Consider the following 14,964-nt stretch of genomic DNA (forward strand, 5'->3'; position numbering starts at 1 on the left):
AACGATCTTAAAACGTACTTTTGAACAACAACAGCAGCAGAAAAGGGAATTTTTTTAACTTACCGCTGTGAGCTCTGTTTGCGCTGTCTCAAATCAAGCTGCGGCCGCGGTGCATTCTGGGCAAGCGGTCAGTCTGAAGAACGCACAAGTCTGCTCTGATGCATGCTCGATAAAGAGGGCGGGCGAGAACAACATCCGGGGAATTCGGCGCGTTCTCGATTTGGCGTTCTCAGCATTGGAACAGTGCTCGGGCTGAGGCTGATGACGTGTCACGAGTACACGAGCACACGAGAACGCTCAAGAACGCATATTGAGAAACGGCCAGGATGAGGTCCCCCCACTGCAGGTAAAGACACACCCAGAAATCAAACACAAATTCTAACCAAACAAAATAAACAAAAAGGAAAAACCAGTTTGTTTTTTAACTGTTTTCTATTAATGCATTTTAAAAACAATAATATGCAATTTGACATGTAACATTGGCTCATTATTAAGGTAGTATTCTTCTCTTTAGTATGTAAAGTGTAATTTTTTTCTTTTGAATGCATGTGAATTTCTTAGATACATTTTATACACACTGGCTTTGTTGGTGAGAGCTACAATTTTGGTTTCTTAATCTAAGCTTTTCATATTCATTTAGACGTAAGCGAGAGTTTCTGCAGGTTTGATTTTTTTTTTTTCACTCAGTATTTTTTAATTGTTTTAATTTTGCTTTATGCAAAAGGTTTCATTTATGCTGGTCTTGGTTTTTCCTGAAGTTAAATGTATTTCATTTTAAAACCAGTCAGAAAAACAAACAAACAAAATAAAGCAAAATTTTCTCTCCTCATGCTGTGTACATCTGCCCCTTTTCTTCCCCTAGACAAGCCTGAAAATTGGCGTACAGCCTAAAAAGAAACATCTCCATGGTGATTTTGTTATCTCTAAGGTAAACATTATTACTTTCTGAGCCTTGTGTGAAGTGATAGGTGTTTTTGGAATCAATAAGAAGCAATAACGTTTCTCCATGGCTGACAGAGTGGTTATAGTTCCGTGAATTCTTCTGTAATAGCATTCGTGTCATACATAGTATGGATTTAACAGGGAGGCTTTATTACTGTGGAGTACAACATACTAAATTCCAGTGCACCCACAGGCCAGGATTAATTTACGCACTCATTCACTCCAGTTTGCATCCTTGAATAGCGCTGACCTGCCGGGTGCGCGGCCATCTGCGGCTCTTCTCCACCCCCATCACGGAAGGAGAAAAACCCCAGCTGCTCTTTTGGCCGTGGCACTGCTCACCAGGAGGAGTATTTAAAACTCCCTAATCGATCACTCTGCCAGCCAGCACCATCTCCGCTCACTGGCTGCCTTCAAAACCCACAACAAGTGATGTCAGTACTTCTTATTTAATGTATTGCACAAAGAGCACCCAGCTTTACACAGCAAACAGATAAAGGCATAGTCGCCAGGACCATCCATTATCATTTGGATATTTCCCAACATTATATGTAAACAAACCCTTTGGCATCAAGTTGCAAAGGGAACCAACCCCTCCCCCCCTGCCTTTTTCATGATGGTTATTTTTATTTCATTACATCAGATTACTGCAGAGTAATTGGATCTCTCGCATCCTGTGCTGTAAACTCTATACAAGCTTGACATGGCACAGTAGGCCTGGGAGGTAATCGGACGTCCTACAGTGATAATAGAATTTATAATAACTGAAATGTCCATAGTAAATGTGGTATTTCAGAGCACAGGCTTTCTTACAGAGCGGCGTACCCTTAGAGATGAATGGCTAAAAGAGTGTTTTCATGCCGGGGATTCATAGGAATATACTTTATGCATTTTCATTAATATGTATCGGCCACTCTGCTTGACAGCGATGTCACAGAATACCACATGTCACTCAGTTTCATTAATGCAACCTTCTCAGTCGTGCTTTAAAGCGGTGTAGTAGTGACTTAAGGGCAAATTTTGCTATCACAACCAAACAGCAACCATTGGTTGTCTAAAGTAACCGGTAACACACTTGTGTACTTGGTCACAGTTTATATTTTCTCCTTGGATTTTTGTTTAATAGAGGCAGCCTTTGGTATGCTGCCTTTGGTTCCCCAGTCGGCTAAATTCAGCACTGGAAGGCAGATGATTTTTCACCCATCTGACATGTTTCTGAACGATTTATTTCTCAAGAACAATTGTAATTCTCAGCCATGTTTCAGAAAAATCAATGAGATCCCTTAGAGGAAGGATGGGGGTTAAAGGCACACAGTCTGAATATGAGTAGTGATTCTCTTTTAACCATTATAAACCAACTTAGAAAATCCAGAACTTTATATAAAGAGACTGACAATTTACAAACTGGATCTTTTCCTGTGAACTTCTATATTACTGCCTGAGATAACACAATGACACAGATCTCATTTGCCCTAGTCCTCTCAATTCGACTGTGTTGATAAGATGCATGCTTAGAAATCTCCAATAACGTATGTTCTACTCCATGTGTCAGACCGTATTTAAATCTGTAACTGTAATCAAACAATTGTTCCACTGGATGTTTTCCCTTCAGTAAAATCTACTATTGAAAGAATTTTGATGAAATATGCATGTCATGACTGAAACGTGTGGCCATTATTTTAAAAATAGCTTAGGCTCAATCAGATTGGATCCAACCGGAGTTTCTGGAAGCAGCTCTTACACGTCTTGCTAGAGACTTTCGATAGGAACTAGGTCTGGACTTTTAATAGGTTTTAATGGGTGGAAAACTGCAAGGGGAACCTCCATTCCAATGTTTTGCAGTCTTTTACACATTTTCTTTTTGTACTATCCTATATTTAGCTCCAGCTGGTTTACTATCAACTCTGACCAGCCTCCTTGCTCCTGGTGAAGAAACTCATCCCTACAGCATGATGCTGCCACTGTCATCTTTCACAGAGAGAACGGTGTGTTTAGGGAGTTGTGCACCATTAGGTTTCTGTCCACCCATATCATTTTGCTTGCAGGCAAAAAAGAAAATATTAAACATTTTGGATCTAATTTTCCCAGAGCATGTCATGCATGCTGAGCCGTGTCTCGGCTGATGTGCGTTGTGCTGTTTTTTTCTCACCTCCTCTCTGCATGGTGCGACCGACAGGTGCTGCTCCACAAGTTTTTCCTTATGCAGGCTAATCAGTAAGGTTTATCATGAGAAGGTGCCAGGAGGGAGACGTCAGATTGTCAGCTCTTCCAGAGTGGTAATCTGGCTAGAGTTCTTAAACTATGTTATGTTTTTGGATTATTTAAGATCTTACCTATTCTTGTGTTCCTTTCCTCCAAGATTCCTCTGGTGTTTATGACCGGTTTTCCTGTCTCAGCGCTCTGTGTTCTGCTCCGTGGATTCCTGTGAGACTTCTCAATGGCAACCTCGCTGTGAGTATCCCTTCTGCTCTTGGTCCCTACCACCTGCTACCTGCGATCACCCCCATTACCATCGCTGCCTTCCATTCACCTGCCTGTCCACCCTCTGACATCAACCGCTCCACCATGTGCTTCACCTTGCAAAGAACACACCAAGCTGGTTGTGTGGTTTGGCATGATGGCTGCTAAGGGCAGTAGTGGTTTGCTGGGCACCACTAACGTCATCTGTATTTTACAATTTCTCTTAATTTTCCTGCTGTGCTTGAATTCACTAATTTACCCCACAAATGGAGTGCAAACTAGTTGATTTGAAGAGTGATGTACAAACAAACCCGTATATGTTTGGAAATGGACACCTCACTCTGCATTGCATGACAGCATAGCCTAAACAGGTTAACTTCACGCCAAGGTAGAGATTATGCATCAAAAGGATTATTGGTCCTATTAGCTTCTGCTGGAGATATGCATTTGAACCCTGTCCCACATTGCTTGAGCACCAGGCTAGCAGTCTGAAGGTGGTGTTAGCTGCAGGTGAAGTAGTGCAGGTAATACCGCTCCAGATTACACTGGCACGTCACACAGCAGAGCTGGAGGGAGTGTTGGCTCAGAGTCAGGAATTACGGGAGCAGTGTCCTGTCGAGAAGCAGAGTGAATCGGAGCTGCTTCTGAGTACAACGAGTACTGCGGCGATGTTAGTCCTTCCCCCCACCGCACAGATCCCCGCTCTTGGTCTGGTACAGGAAGTACTATGACTACTGTCAACTCTCAGCGGTGGGTGAACGCTTTGGCTCTACCCTTCAGACAAGAGACGAAGCGGTGGCTGATGCAGCGTATAGGGAAACATATGGCAGTCAAGAGGTGCAAATGCACTGCAAGTACATAAATTTGCTGCAAACACAAAAAGTAAAATGCTGCAAGTAGCAAAAACTGCTGTAAGTGAGGAAAAGCTGCTTTCGCCGCATAACGGAAGTACTCCTGACCACTTGAGGGAGTAGACCACCAACCACTTTATATGGGTCTATAGACCTCAGACTGCAGTCAGCACGGCAGGGACATTTATCTGTGTTAGAGTGGAAACATTTTTCCCCACACATTGTAGAATACATTGGGGCTACTGATCATATTTGATAAAAATTGGTGTTTATTTAATATACTGATCAATATAAAATGTCTACAATGGTTTATAACAGTGTTCTACAAAAAGCAAACCAAACAAGAGTAATATTACCAGTTTTAAAGTGCTTTGAGTTGTTCTCTGCTAGACCTTGTCCTCCAGCTTTATCTTGCTCCAGCTAACCTTCAGTTCTGCATCCTTCAACAAAGCATGAATGTCACTGTTTTCAGTATTTACTCCTTTATTTCCAAAACCCCATGGGTAGCAGATGTGATTCAGTCCTTTTGTTTTATCTGGTATCAGATGGTATGAGTTGAATGAGCTGAATGGTAAAGCTGATCTGAATTTTAAATACTTTTTAGATGACTTGGAGGAAAATATGGGGCTGTAGATTTTTTGACTGATGACCCAGAATTATTTATTTTCTTTGGAAGACATAATTGTAAATTTCATTTTTAAATTTTCATCTGGATGAAGTACTACATGTATGTATAAGCCAGGTGATTGTGCATATAGTATATAGAGTCATTAGTTGGAGCAAACGTGCATAAAACAGACAATCCGTTTTTTAGCGTGCTCAACAGGCTACATGCTTCTTCAAGACTTGAGTCTTGCTCTCCATAACAACAGAAATCAGCAAAGACTGCAACACACTAGGCTGGTGAAGAGCGAACTCTCACTGCACCAGTGAGCTTGCTCTCCCGGGCAGCGACAGGAAACTTACTGCTCACAGCGGTTTGGTTGCTCAGCTTCCTTACATGTGACATCATTTAGAAATAAAATAAACTTACGGGTAATGACAGCGTTGTGGTCACTATATTCCGTGTTGGTACAGAATGTTTTTTTTTCAAATCCATTTGTATGAAAACCAGGATTTGAATTCCCCCCACAAGAAACCGCCTTGAGTAAAATCCTCATAAATGAACTTCAGCCACTCTTCTGTGATTCTCTGTGTGTGGTTGTATTCGAGTTCATCAGAACAAATCGTGACAGAACCATCATGTATTTTAGCCCTTGGACATATCAGCATCCCCTTTTAGTAACCGCTATGACATTAGTTTGAGGTTGAATATGGGATATTTGTGCTCCGCGGCTTCTGCGGTGACTGCCTCCTGTTTGAGCCGATACAGGGAGGCTGATCCAGGGCCATCTGCTCGCTCATTCACCTTCCTCTACTCAAGTCAGAAAGTGCATTAGCTGGGGGGAGGAGGAAGGTTCTTTACTTGATGGTGTGCTCTGACTGGAGAATATGAATTACGTAGAAAGACAATTTTCGTAGAAAGACAACCCGTTTTCTAATCTGACTGCTTTTTTTGTGTCCTGTCAGGCAATATGGTAATACAAATTGTTGTCTTAATGCCAAAAAGAGCACAACAGATTTTACTTTCAAAAGTGAAGCCTTACTGCTTTCGCTATAGTGCTCCACTTGATTTTTACATGCGAGAAGCTTTATTCGATTTTATGCTGGGACAATTTCAAGTTCAATGCACACTGAAATGAGAAGTAAAAGAGGGAAAAAAGGAGAGAAACAGATCAGGCAAAATGCTAAAAGGGAGAAAAGGGGAAAGAGAAAGAGGAGAAGAAAGGCAGAGAGCAATATAACATCCTCTGAGTCTGCTTCTACACCTGCAAAGGCAGATATAAAAAGAACAGCAAAACTAACCGATAAGGCATTACAGGTACAAATAATCAATGCATTGATACATTCCCTGAAGAATATAAAGTATGTTTTAATACGAAATGAATTAAGTGACAACAGGGGTTTTCTGTATAGAAGTGAATCTGTAAGTACCTGAATCCAAGCACCTATAGGTGTTTGTCAGAGTGCACTTATGTACAGTGTCCGAAATTAACTTCCTGATTCACCAGGCAAGTTGGCCGGTAGATGTAAAAATCAACCGGCCAGGCATATTTTTTAACAGCCAAAATATTAATCCTCACCAGACCTCTCAATTTTTACCAAAAATTAAGAGTGAGATAATGTTCATTTTTTTTAAACGGTGGGGAAAATGCATAAATTAAGACTGTAGGGCCCCTTTATTACCTATATTGATTGTAACGTAATTTTGCGTACCTGCCGCAGGTAACCACGCCCACCGAAGCACCGCTGTTTCTGTGTCGTTAAAAACAAAAGAGCATGAAACACAGCTACTCTCCTATTCATTTCATTTGGGACATTTTGGTACAAGTGGAAGGACATTAAACGTAGTGATTCACGTTTTGAAGGCTGGCCGCTGATAAAAGCACCTGGCTCCGAGAGGGCGGGAAGGGGGGCGGGGGGGCGCAGTAAGAGCGGTGAGGCACAGAAAAACAGGGCACGTAGTTAAAAAAATGCAGAATAAATAAGAACGAAACTTATAAACAGACTAATTGGCGTTTTAGACTGTATCTGGTTAGCAGATCTGTTTTCTGATCCAGCGTGCAGCATGACTGCTTCTGAATGAAGACGTCATCTGGGTCATCTGACGTCATCTGCTCCGCAGAAGGCGGAGTTTAGACTGAGCTCTGGGTGGACAGAGCTGTGAATGGATCATCCGCAGCCCAGATGGGTTTTGTTATTTTTAATTTATTTGGTACAAACATTTACTCACCATGTGGAAGCTAGCCCTCTGAAATTCACTCGCCAAATGGGAAATTTACTCGCATTTGGTGACTGGCGAGTGTTAATTTCGGACCCTGCTTATGTATCTAAGGTTTTTCCATAAGAATGCTCAATAGTGGTTACGAGGAGCCAAAGACCAGCCCCCCAGAGCACCGAGGCAGATGCCAGGGGAACCAAAACCTCAGATGTCCGAAGAGACCCCCCCAGCAAAGATGCCCAAGAGGGGCCAACACTGCCTCCCCCATCTGAGGGAAGAGCAGCGAAGGGCCCCAAGAAACCCCTGAACAGCCACAACGCCGAAGCTCCTGGGAGGCGCCGGGACGAGCACGTGGACTCCGCAGGTAGCCAGCTATGCCAGAGCGGATCCAGCCATTAGCCCCAGGGACTCGAGGCCAAGATTCCCTGGGGCCAATGCTTCTTTTTTCAAAAAGAAACATTTTAAGCCTAGTCTCAAAAGTAGGCAGGGTGTCTGGCATACAAACTAAAACTAAGAGCAGTCTGACAGCAAAGTGCTCTGTTAGGAACGTATGAAGCAGTCGGCTCTCTGATGTATAATGGGAGCTTGATTATTAGGGGCTTTATATGTGAGAAGGAGAATTTTAAATTCTATTCTTTAACAGGAAACCAATCAAGATATACTAGTTTTCAGTGTCACTATTGGATAGAATATTTCTTATACTGACAATATTCTGAAGGTGAAAAATGAAAACTCTAGAAACATTTAATACGGGATTTTAATGACAACTTCTGGTCAAAAATACCACCAAGTTTTTTTTTTTTTTTTTGTTTTTTTTTACCAGAGGTCAATTTAATGCCATCCAGATAAAGTGATTTAGAAGTTTCTTTTAGAAAGACCCAGGTCCAAAGACGACAACGTCTGTCTTATCTGAATTTAAAAGCATCAAATTTAAAGTCATCCAGGTTTTGACGTCATGTGCCGGTAGTCTGAGTAATTGATTGGCTTCCTCAGGATTTATGAATGAATATAGTTGTGTATCATCAAGATAACAGTGGAAATTAATGCTCTCTGATAATTTTACCAATTGGGAGCATATGTATAGTTAAGTGAATTGGTCCAAACACCAAACCCTGTGGTTACAGGGTGCAGAGATAACAAATGTGGAGGATTTTAAGTACTCAGGGTCAACAGTCCAGAGCAATGGTGAGTGTGGAAAAGAGGTGAAGAAATATGTCCAAGCAGGTTGTAACCGGTGGAGAAAACTGTCAGGTTTGTTGTGTAGTAAAAGAGTAATCAGCGAGAATGATTGGAAAGGTGTACAAGACAGTGGTGAGATCAGCGACGTTGAGTGGTTTAGAGACAGTGGCACTGAGAAAGAGACTGGAGGAAGAGTTGGAGGGATCAGAGATGAAGATGTTGAGGTTCTCTTTGCGAGTGATAAGGAAAGGATGAGTACCGAGAGGGAAAGCTCGTGTGAGATGTTTTGGATGTGTACAGGGGATGGATAATGACTACACTGGTAGAAGAGTGCTGGAACTCCCAGGCAGGAGACCTAAAGGAAGACCAAAGAGGAAGATTTATAGATGGAGTTAATGAGGATATGAGAGTAGTTGATGTGAGAAAAGACCAAGATGGGATTAGAAGGTGACAGACTTGTTGTGGCAACCACTGAAAGGGAAAAGCCAAAAGAAGAACGGGATATTTGATATGTGACAAAATAAGAAATATATTTGCAATGCACTGTACCTTGAATGTTTTATCGTTCTATGGAGAAATCTATTTCAATAAATCTTTTTGGTTTTTAGTCAGATCTTCTCATTAGGCACCTGTTAGAAAAATACAGGTTGAATTCAGTTTTAGATGAGAAGAAGCTACTGTGAAGCAAAATGAATTACCCCATCATGAATGCATTATGAAAACCGAGAGGGCTTGACGGGGGTTTTAGAACTGCTGTCTTTGTAATTAGGCCAACTCCAAGCTAAGCTGAGATACACAGCAGGGCATATTCACCCTCATAATGGTCTCCATATTTATTTCCTTCTCTCTTTTATATAATACAGATTTGATTCAAGGTGCACATGTTTTATTACATAAAATATCTCCTGACTGAAAATGGAACTCTATAGCTTGGTTGTATTCATTGTTAACTTTGAAAAGGAAAAGCACATCCGTGAAACAAATTGATCCTTAAGTATGGCAAAGCCATTTTAATGAGCTTTGTTTAAATATATGTCCAAATGTATGTGTATTGCTCTATCCAAAAGATTTGCAGAGGTAATATGGAATGACTTGACTGTTATAAAGGATTTTTCAAATATTTGTGCTGATTATCATTGTGTAAATGAAAAGAAGTTTATATATATATATATATATATATATATATATATATATATATATATATATATATATATCTACACACTTACAAGTAACACTGACTGACAATCAATTTCACCTGCTCTTGTGCAAATTGAATAGACAACAGGTGGTAACTAGAGGCAATTAGCAAGACCCCCCAATAAAGGAGTGGTTCTGCAGGTGGTGACCACAGACCACTTCTCAGTCCCTCTGCTTTCTGGCTGATGTTTTGGTCACTTTTGAATAGATCAGTTCACGCGTGACGTCAGCGCTACATCCAGGTCCCGCGGGTAGGCAAAAACAGTACTATTCTCGTCTACTACATGATAAACCGGGTGATTTAGAGTGTACTTTTAGTTAGTTTACTTTTGGAATCTAAACAATGCCTACGACTTGTTGTGCTCCCAGTTGCACACAGAGGCATTCCAAATCGTCGGATGTATGTTTCTTTCGTTTACCGAAGGACGAAGAAAGAAGAAAGAAATGGATAATTTCAATGAAAAGAGCGCAGGCAGACAATCCCAATGGACTGGGGGAGCCATCATACCACGACAGAATTTGCAGTCTACACTTCATCTCCGATAAATACAACTTAATTCTGTACTAGTCATTGTTCTACTTAAATAGCAGCGGAAGGGAGGTGGTGATCGCTAGATGGGGCCGGGAGAAGCGGAGTCGATGCGCTGCAGCAGCAGCACGCCGCATCATTTTAGTTTTCTTTGCCCAATCAGTGTACAATAATGTTCACCAGACAGCGGCTGCATTACACCCCTGTTCACGCGCGCTAGTAAGCCTGTGTTTACGCTGCAACGTTGCCGACACCCCCACCCATTTTAATAAGACAAAAACACCAAAATAATCCGTAGTGAACAATGTTTTTTTTTAACCTACCGTTGGCAGGTCTTCCTCTCTGCTGAGGCGCTGTCTGTGTCCGACTCCGCTTTCTGCTGTTACACAAACATGTCTGAACATGTCCCGATATGAAATAGTTGTAGCCGTCAAGTGATTTTATGGCTTTCATGCTCTCTCGTGTGCACTGGCATGGTGTGTTGATAAGGTAGCTGTATATGTCGCCATATGGAACACTTGGCCAGCATTTCACAGACTCGCTCCGTTCCTTCAGGCTTTTCCTGTATGGAACTGGCAATCGGATACCATCAACCATCAACTTACTCTTATAACGATCTTGTGATAAGTTATCTAAGAAACAAAAATACTTCGAGAGCTCGTCAGTTTCTTTGTTTGCATCCGCCATTGTGTTCGCCTTTTGCCTACCAGTCAAGCGCACGTGCAACCCGAATCAAAACAATAACAATGAACTGGTCTATACTGCCGATGCTTTCACTCTAGTGGTAGCAGAAGACGGAGTCTACAACCCACACAAGTGGCTCAGGTAGTGCAGCTCATCCAGGATGGCACATCAATGTGAGCTGTGGCAAGAAAGTTTGCTTTGTCTGTCAGCGTAGTGTCCAGAGCATGAAGGAGCTATCAGGAGACAAGCCAGTACATCAGGTACAACATGGAAGAGGACGTAGGAGCGCAACAACCTTGTAGGACCGCTACCTCTGCCTTTGTGCATGGAGGAACAGGAGGAGCACTGCCAGACTCCTGCAAAATGACCTCCATTAGGCCACAAATGTGCCTGTGTCTGCTCAAACGATCAGAAACAGACTTCATGAGGGTGGTATGAGGACCCAACATTCACAGGTGGGGGATATGCTTACAGCCCAACACCGTGCAGGATGTTTGCCATTTGACAGAGAACACCAAGATTGGCTAATTCGCCACTAGCACCCTGTGCTCTTCACAGATGAAAGCAGGTTCACTCTGAGGACATGTGACAGAGTCTAGAGACGCTGTGGAGAACGGTCTGCTGCCTGCAACATCCTCCAGCATGACCAGTTTGGCAGTGGGTCAGTCATGGTGAGGGGTGCAATTCCTTTGGGGGGCCGCACAGCCCTCCATGTGCTCACCAGAGTTAGTCTGACTGCCATTAGGTACAGAGATGAGATCCTCAGTTCCCATTGTGAGACCATATGTTAGTGTGGTTGGCGCTGGGTTCCTGCTAATGTGAGACTCCAATGCTAGACCTCATGTGGCTGGAGTGTGTCAGCAGTTCTTGAAAACGAAAGCATTAATACTATGGACTGGCCTGTCCGCTCCCCATACCTGAATCCAATTGATCACATCTGTGACATCATGTCTCGCCCCATCCACCAACGTCACGTTGCACCACAGATTGTCCTGGGGTTGGTGGATGTGTTAGTCCAGGTCTGGGAGGAGATCCCTCAGGAGACCATCCGCCACCTCATCAGGAGAATGCCCAGGCATTGTAGGGAGGTCATACAGGCACGTGGAGGCCATACACTCTACTGAGCCTCATTTTGACTTGTTTTAAGGACATTACATCATAGTTGGATCCACATGTAGTGTGTTTTTCCACTTCAATTTTAAGTGTGGCTCCAAATCCAGACCTCCATGAGTTAATACATTTGATTTTGTTTGATCGTTTTGTGTGATTTTGTTGTCAGCACATTCAACTATATAAAGTATTTAATGAGAATATTTCATTCATTCAGATCTAGAATGTTATTTTAGTGTTCCCTTTATTATTTTTATATCCATCTCTCTCTGAGAGATGAGTATTTGTGCATGTATACAGTTAAAGTTGTAAGCAATAGCAGGCTGTTTTCCATGCCTAAATCATGCTTCCCATGTGTGTCATGGCTGGGTTGTGTACAGTACAGAGTCATTACAGAAGCAATGAATGTGTCTTGTAAACAGACAAGAGCTGGTAATTACAAGTTATTCCCAAAAGTTCCCTCTGTCTTTATTTTCAGCATCAATGCATTATTTCCTAATTATCTCTCTGTGCACTTTATGGAGTATTTAGACGGCCATTCGTATCCAGGCAGCAGCACTGGAATCAGTGTTGTCACTGTGTGTGTGTGCATGTACCTGCAGGTCAGGCCTCACTTGAGGTCAGGCAATGACTGAGCCCCTTATGTGATGAGTCATCATCACTGTCCAGCTTTGGTGTCACACCGCTGCACATGCTCAAGAGGTGAGTTACACTTGACCACTAGCAATTAAGGAGTATTAGTGATCTTTAGACATGCTTGCTAGACATGCTCCTGCACCTAACACCCCACATGTGCTTTCTAATGTGTGAAGTAATTAAGCCTGAAAGGTTTAGATACACAAGTGCTGCAAGGACTTACGTATTTCTCTATATGAACAGCAGAGGTGTCAAGTAACGAAGTAAAAATACTTCATTACCTTACTTATATGGACATTTTTGTTATCTGTACTTTGCTGGGGTCATTATTTTTTAGCTGACTTTTTACTTTTACTCCTTACATATTCATCCAATTATTTGTACTCTCTACTCCTTACATCTTAAACGTAGCCTTGTTACATCTATTTTTCTTCAGCTTGTTTTTATTCTGGCTTATCATTGTAAAAAACAAAGCAAAAAACAAAACAAAGAAAACAAGAAAATAAACAACTATTCATAAAAATTGTTCCACTTGAACAAAATTAATTTGATAGTGGTTTTACTCCACCATGTTGTTGTTTGCCAACCACCCCTCAAAAATTAACTGTGTAACTATTTTTTTTTTTTCTTAACAAAAATCATGTATTGCTTTCATATATACATATTCTGCCAAAGTCTAACAACAATTGCGAGAGGGAAAAGACATTGACCTAGAAAAGAAAAAGAAGTATTAAACTGAAGAAAACAAGAGTATATATTGCCGTAGCTATTACCAGTTGGAGTGGAGAGAATACATGAGGGAGTGGTGTTTCAAAATGGATGTGGAGGTTGCAGGCTTTCTGCTGGGCAGGTAAGTTAATTCAATATAACAGTGAGGTTTATTTTGGCATTATGTTAGGAAACAGGGCAGTGAAGTGCAGCACCTACTCTTTCTCTTCCCGGCTAGTTTGTTCGTCTTTGTCTCCCTCTACCTCTCAGGGAGTATATGTGTATGTGTGATATTTCAGTCAGTTCACAGTGTCTGCAGCGCAGCGTGAGCGGGTCTTTTTATTATTCCTGTTTATAGTCGCTTATTTTAGAGCCCAAATAAGCAACTTCTCGTTCATAAACAAGCACAAAAGACCGCAACCTGCAACTCCCGGAACATGCAAGCGACTTTAGAAAAATGCAAGACCAAAGCTGCTAATAATAAGCCAAACTTGGCAACAGTGCTAAAAACCATTTCACGCGACGACCATAGCTATTAGCAGTGACTTACCAAGAACATGGAGGACATCCTTGTTGACATTGTCACATTTATGACACTCTGCATCATCTGTAGCCGTCACTACACACTTAATGACATCATTTGTAGTTTATTTAGTACACCACTAGATGGGTGTAAATCTTACACACTAGAGCTTTAAGAAGAAGAGAACGAACACAGTCGCTGTATGTAACAGTTTAGTATGAAGATGTACATAGCAGAGGTTATACAGAGTTGAAATGAAATGTGCCAACCAAGCACCAGTGAGGGGGTTGGTAGCCTAAAAAAGAGAAGACTCTTATACATAACATAACTGTATTTGAAAATACATACATTTTCAAAATGGTTGGATGCAAAGTTAAATTTTAAGTTGTCACCCTTAGATATAGAATTGAGCAAAGTACATATCAGGGAGGTATCAGGATTATTAGTTAATTTTTATTTTCGGATGAATCGTTAATTTTGACAGCATTGTCTACTGTGTATAGACAATCAAACGAGGGCGTCATGTTTTTGCTGAGGTGGAGTAGCTGGACCAGAGTGCAGAACAGAGCCGAGAAGCAGGATGATCATTTAATGATGAAATTAACACAAAGTCCAAAATAGTACAGAGCAGAAAATCCAAAACTGGTGAACACAACAGAGGGACAGGGATGAGTCACAATGGGGGATCTGAAAATTAGTGAAGGGAGACAGGTGGGCTTTAAATAGAGGGAAAGGACTAAGGGGAAATCAGAAGCACAGGTGAAGACAATGAATCAATAATTAAAGTGACAGGTGCCAGCAAAGAATATGAAGGAGGAAAGATGGCAGGGCAGAATGGGAGGAAAACAGAAATCTAATGGAACCAGGATACAAGGAACTGATAAATGGGTAGAACACTAGAAATAATAACTGAAACACCTGCTAATGCTATGTAACACATACATATGGTTCTATAATATATTTGTATTGTACAAAAATGTATTAATTTGAAATGGGCATAATATTTTAATATAACAGTCATTATGGCCTTTATAACTATGTCCTTTATAACTGTTACCTTTATACTTTCACTCAAGTAAAAGTCTTGAGTTGACACATCAACAGATCTACAGAAGTGTTTTTAAATTCTAGCATGTATAATTCTACCTGAGCAATAAACATGAATACTATTGACACCTATGATGAACAGCAGTCTAACACCTCAGCTTTACAAAAAATTACACTATTGAATAAAATCTTAAAACCAGGAAATAATATAAAACTGTTTGTATTCAATGTTGCTGGATCAGTGTAAAATTTAGGACCATTCTAAATCTCTGTAAAA

General features: G+C 41.3%; 1 long non-coding RNA gene across 1 annotated transcript; it reads left to right on the forward strand.

The window, feature by feature from the left end:
- The first annotated feature begins 333 nt into the window (after positions 1 to 333).
- On the forward strand, positions 334 to 3,387 carry LOC110368921. Its single transcript, XR_002428536.2, has 3 exons — positions 334 to 346; positions 863 to 928; positions 3,302 to 3,387. It is a non-coding gene; the product is annotated as an uncharacterized LOC110368921 (long non-coding RNA).
- The last annotated feature ends 11,577 nt before the right edge of the window (positions 3,388 to 14,964 follow it).

The sequence above is a fragment of the Fundulus heteroclitus genome, chromosome 2 (assembly GCF_011125445.2).
Source record: "Fundulus heteroclitus isolate FHET01 chromosome 2, MU-UCD_Fhet_4.1, whole genome shotgun sequence".
Taxonomy (NCBI): domain Eukaryota; kingdom Metazoa; phylum Chordata; class Actinopteri; order Cyprinodontiformes; family Fundulidae; genus Fundulus; species Fundulus heteroclitus.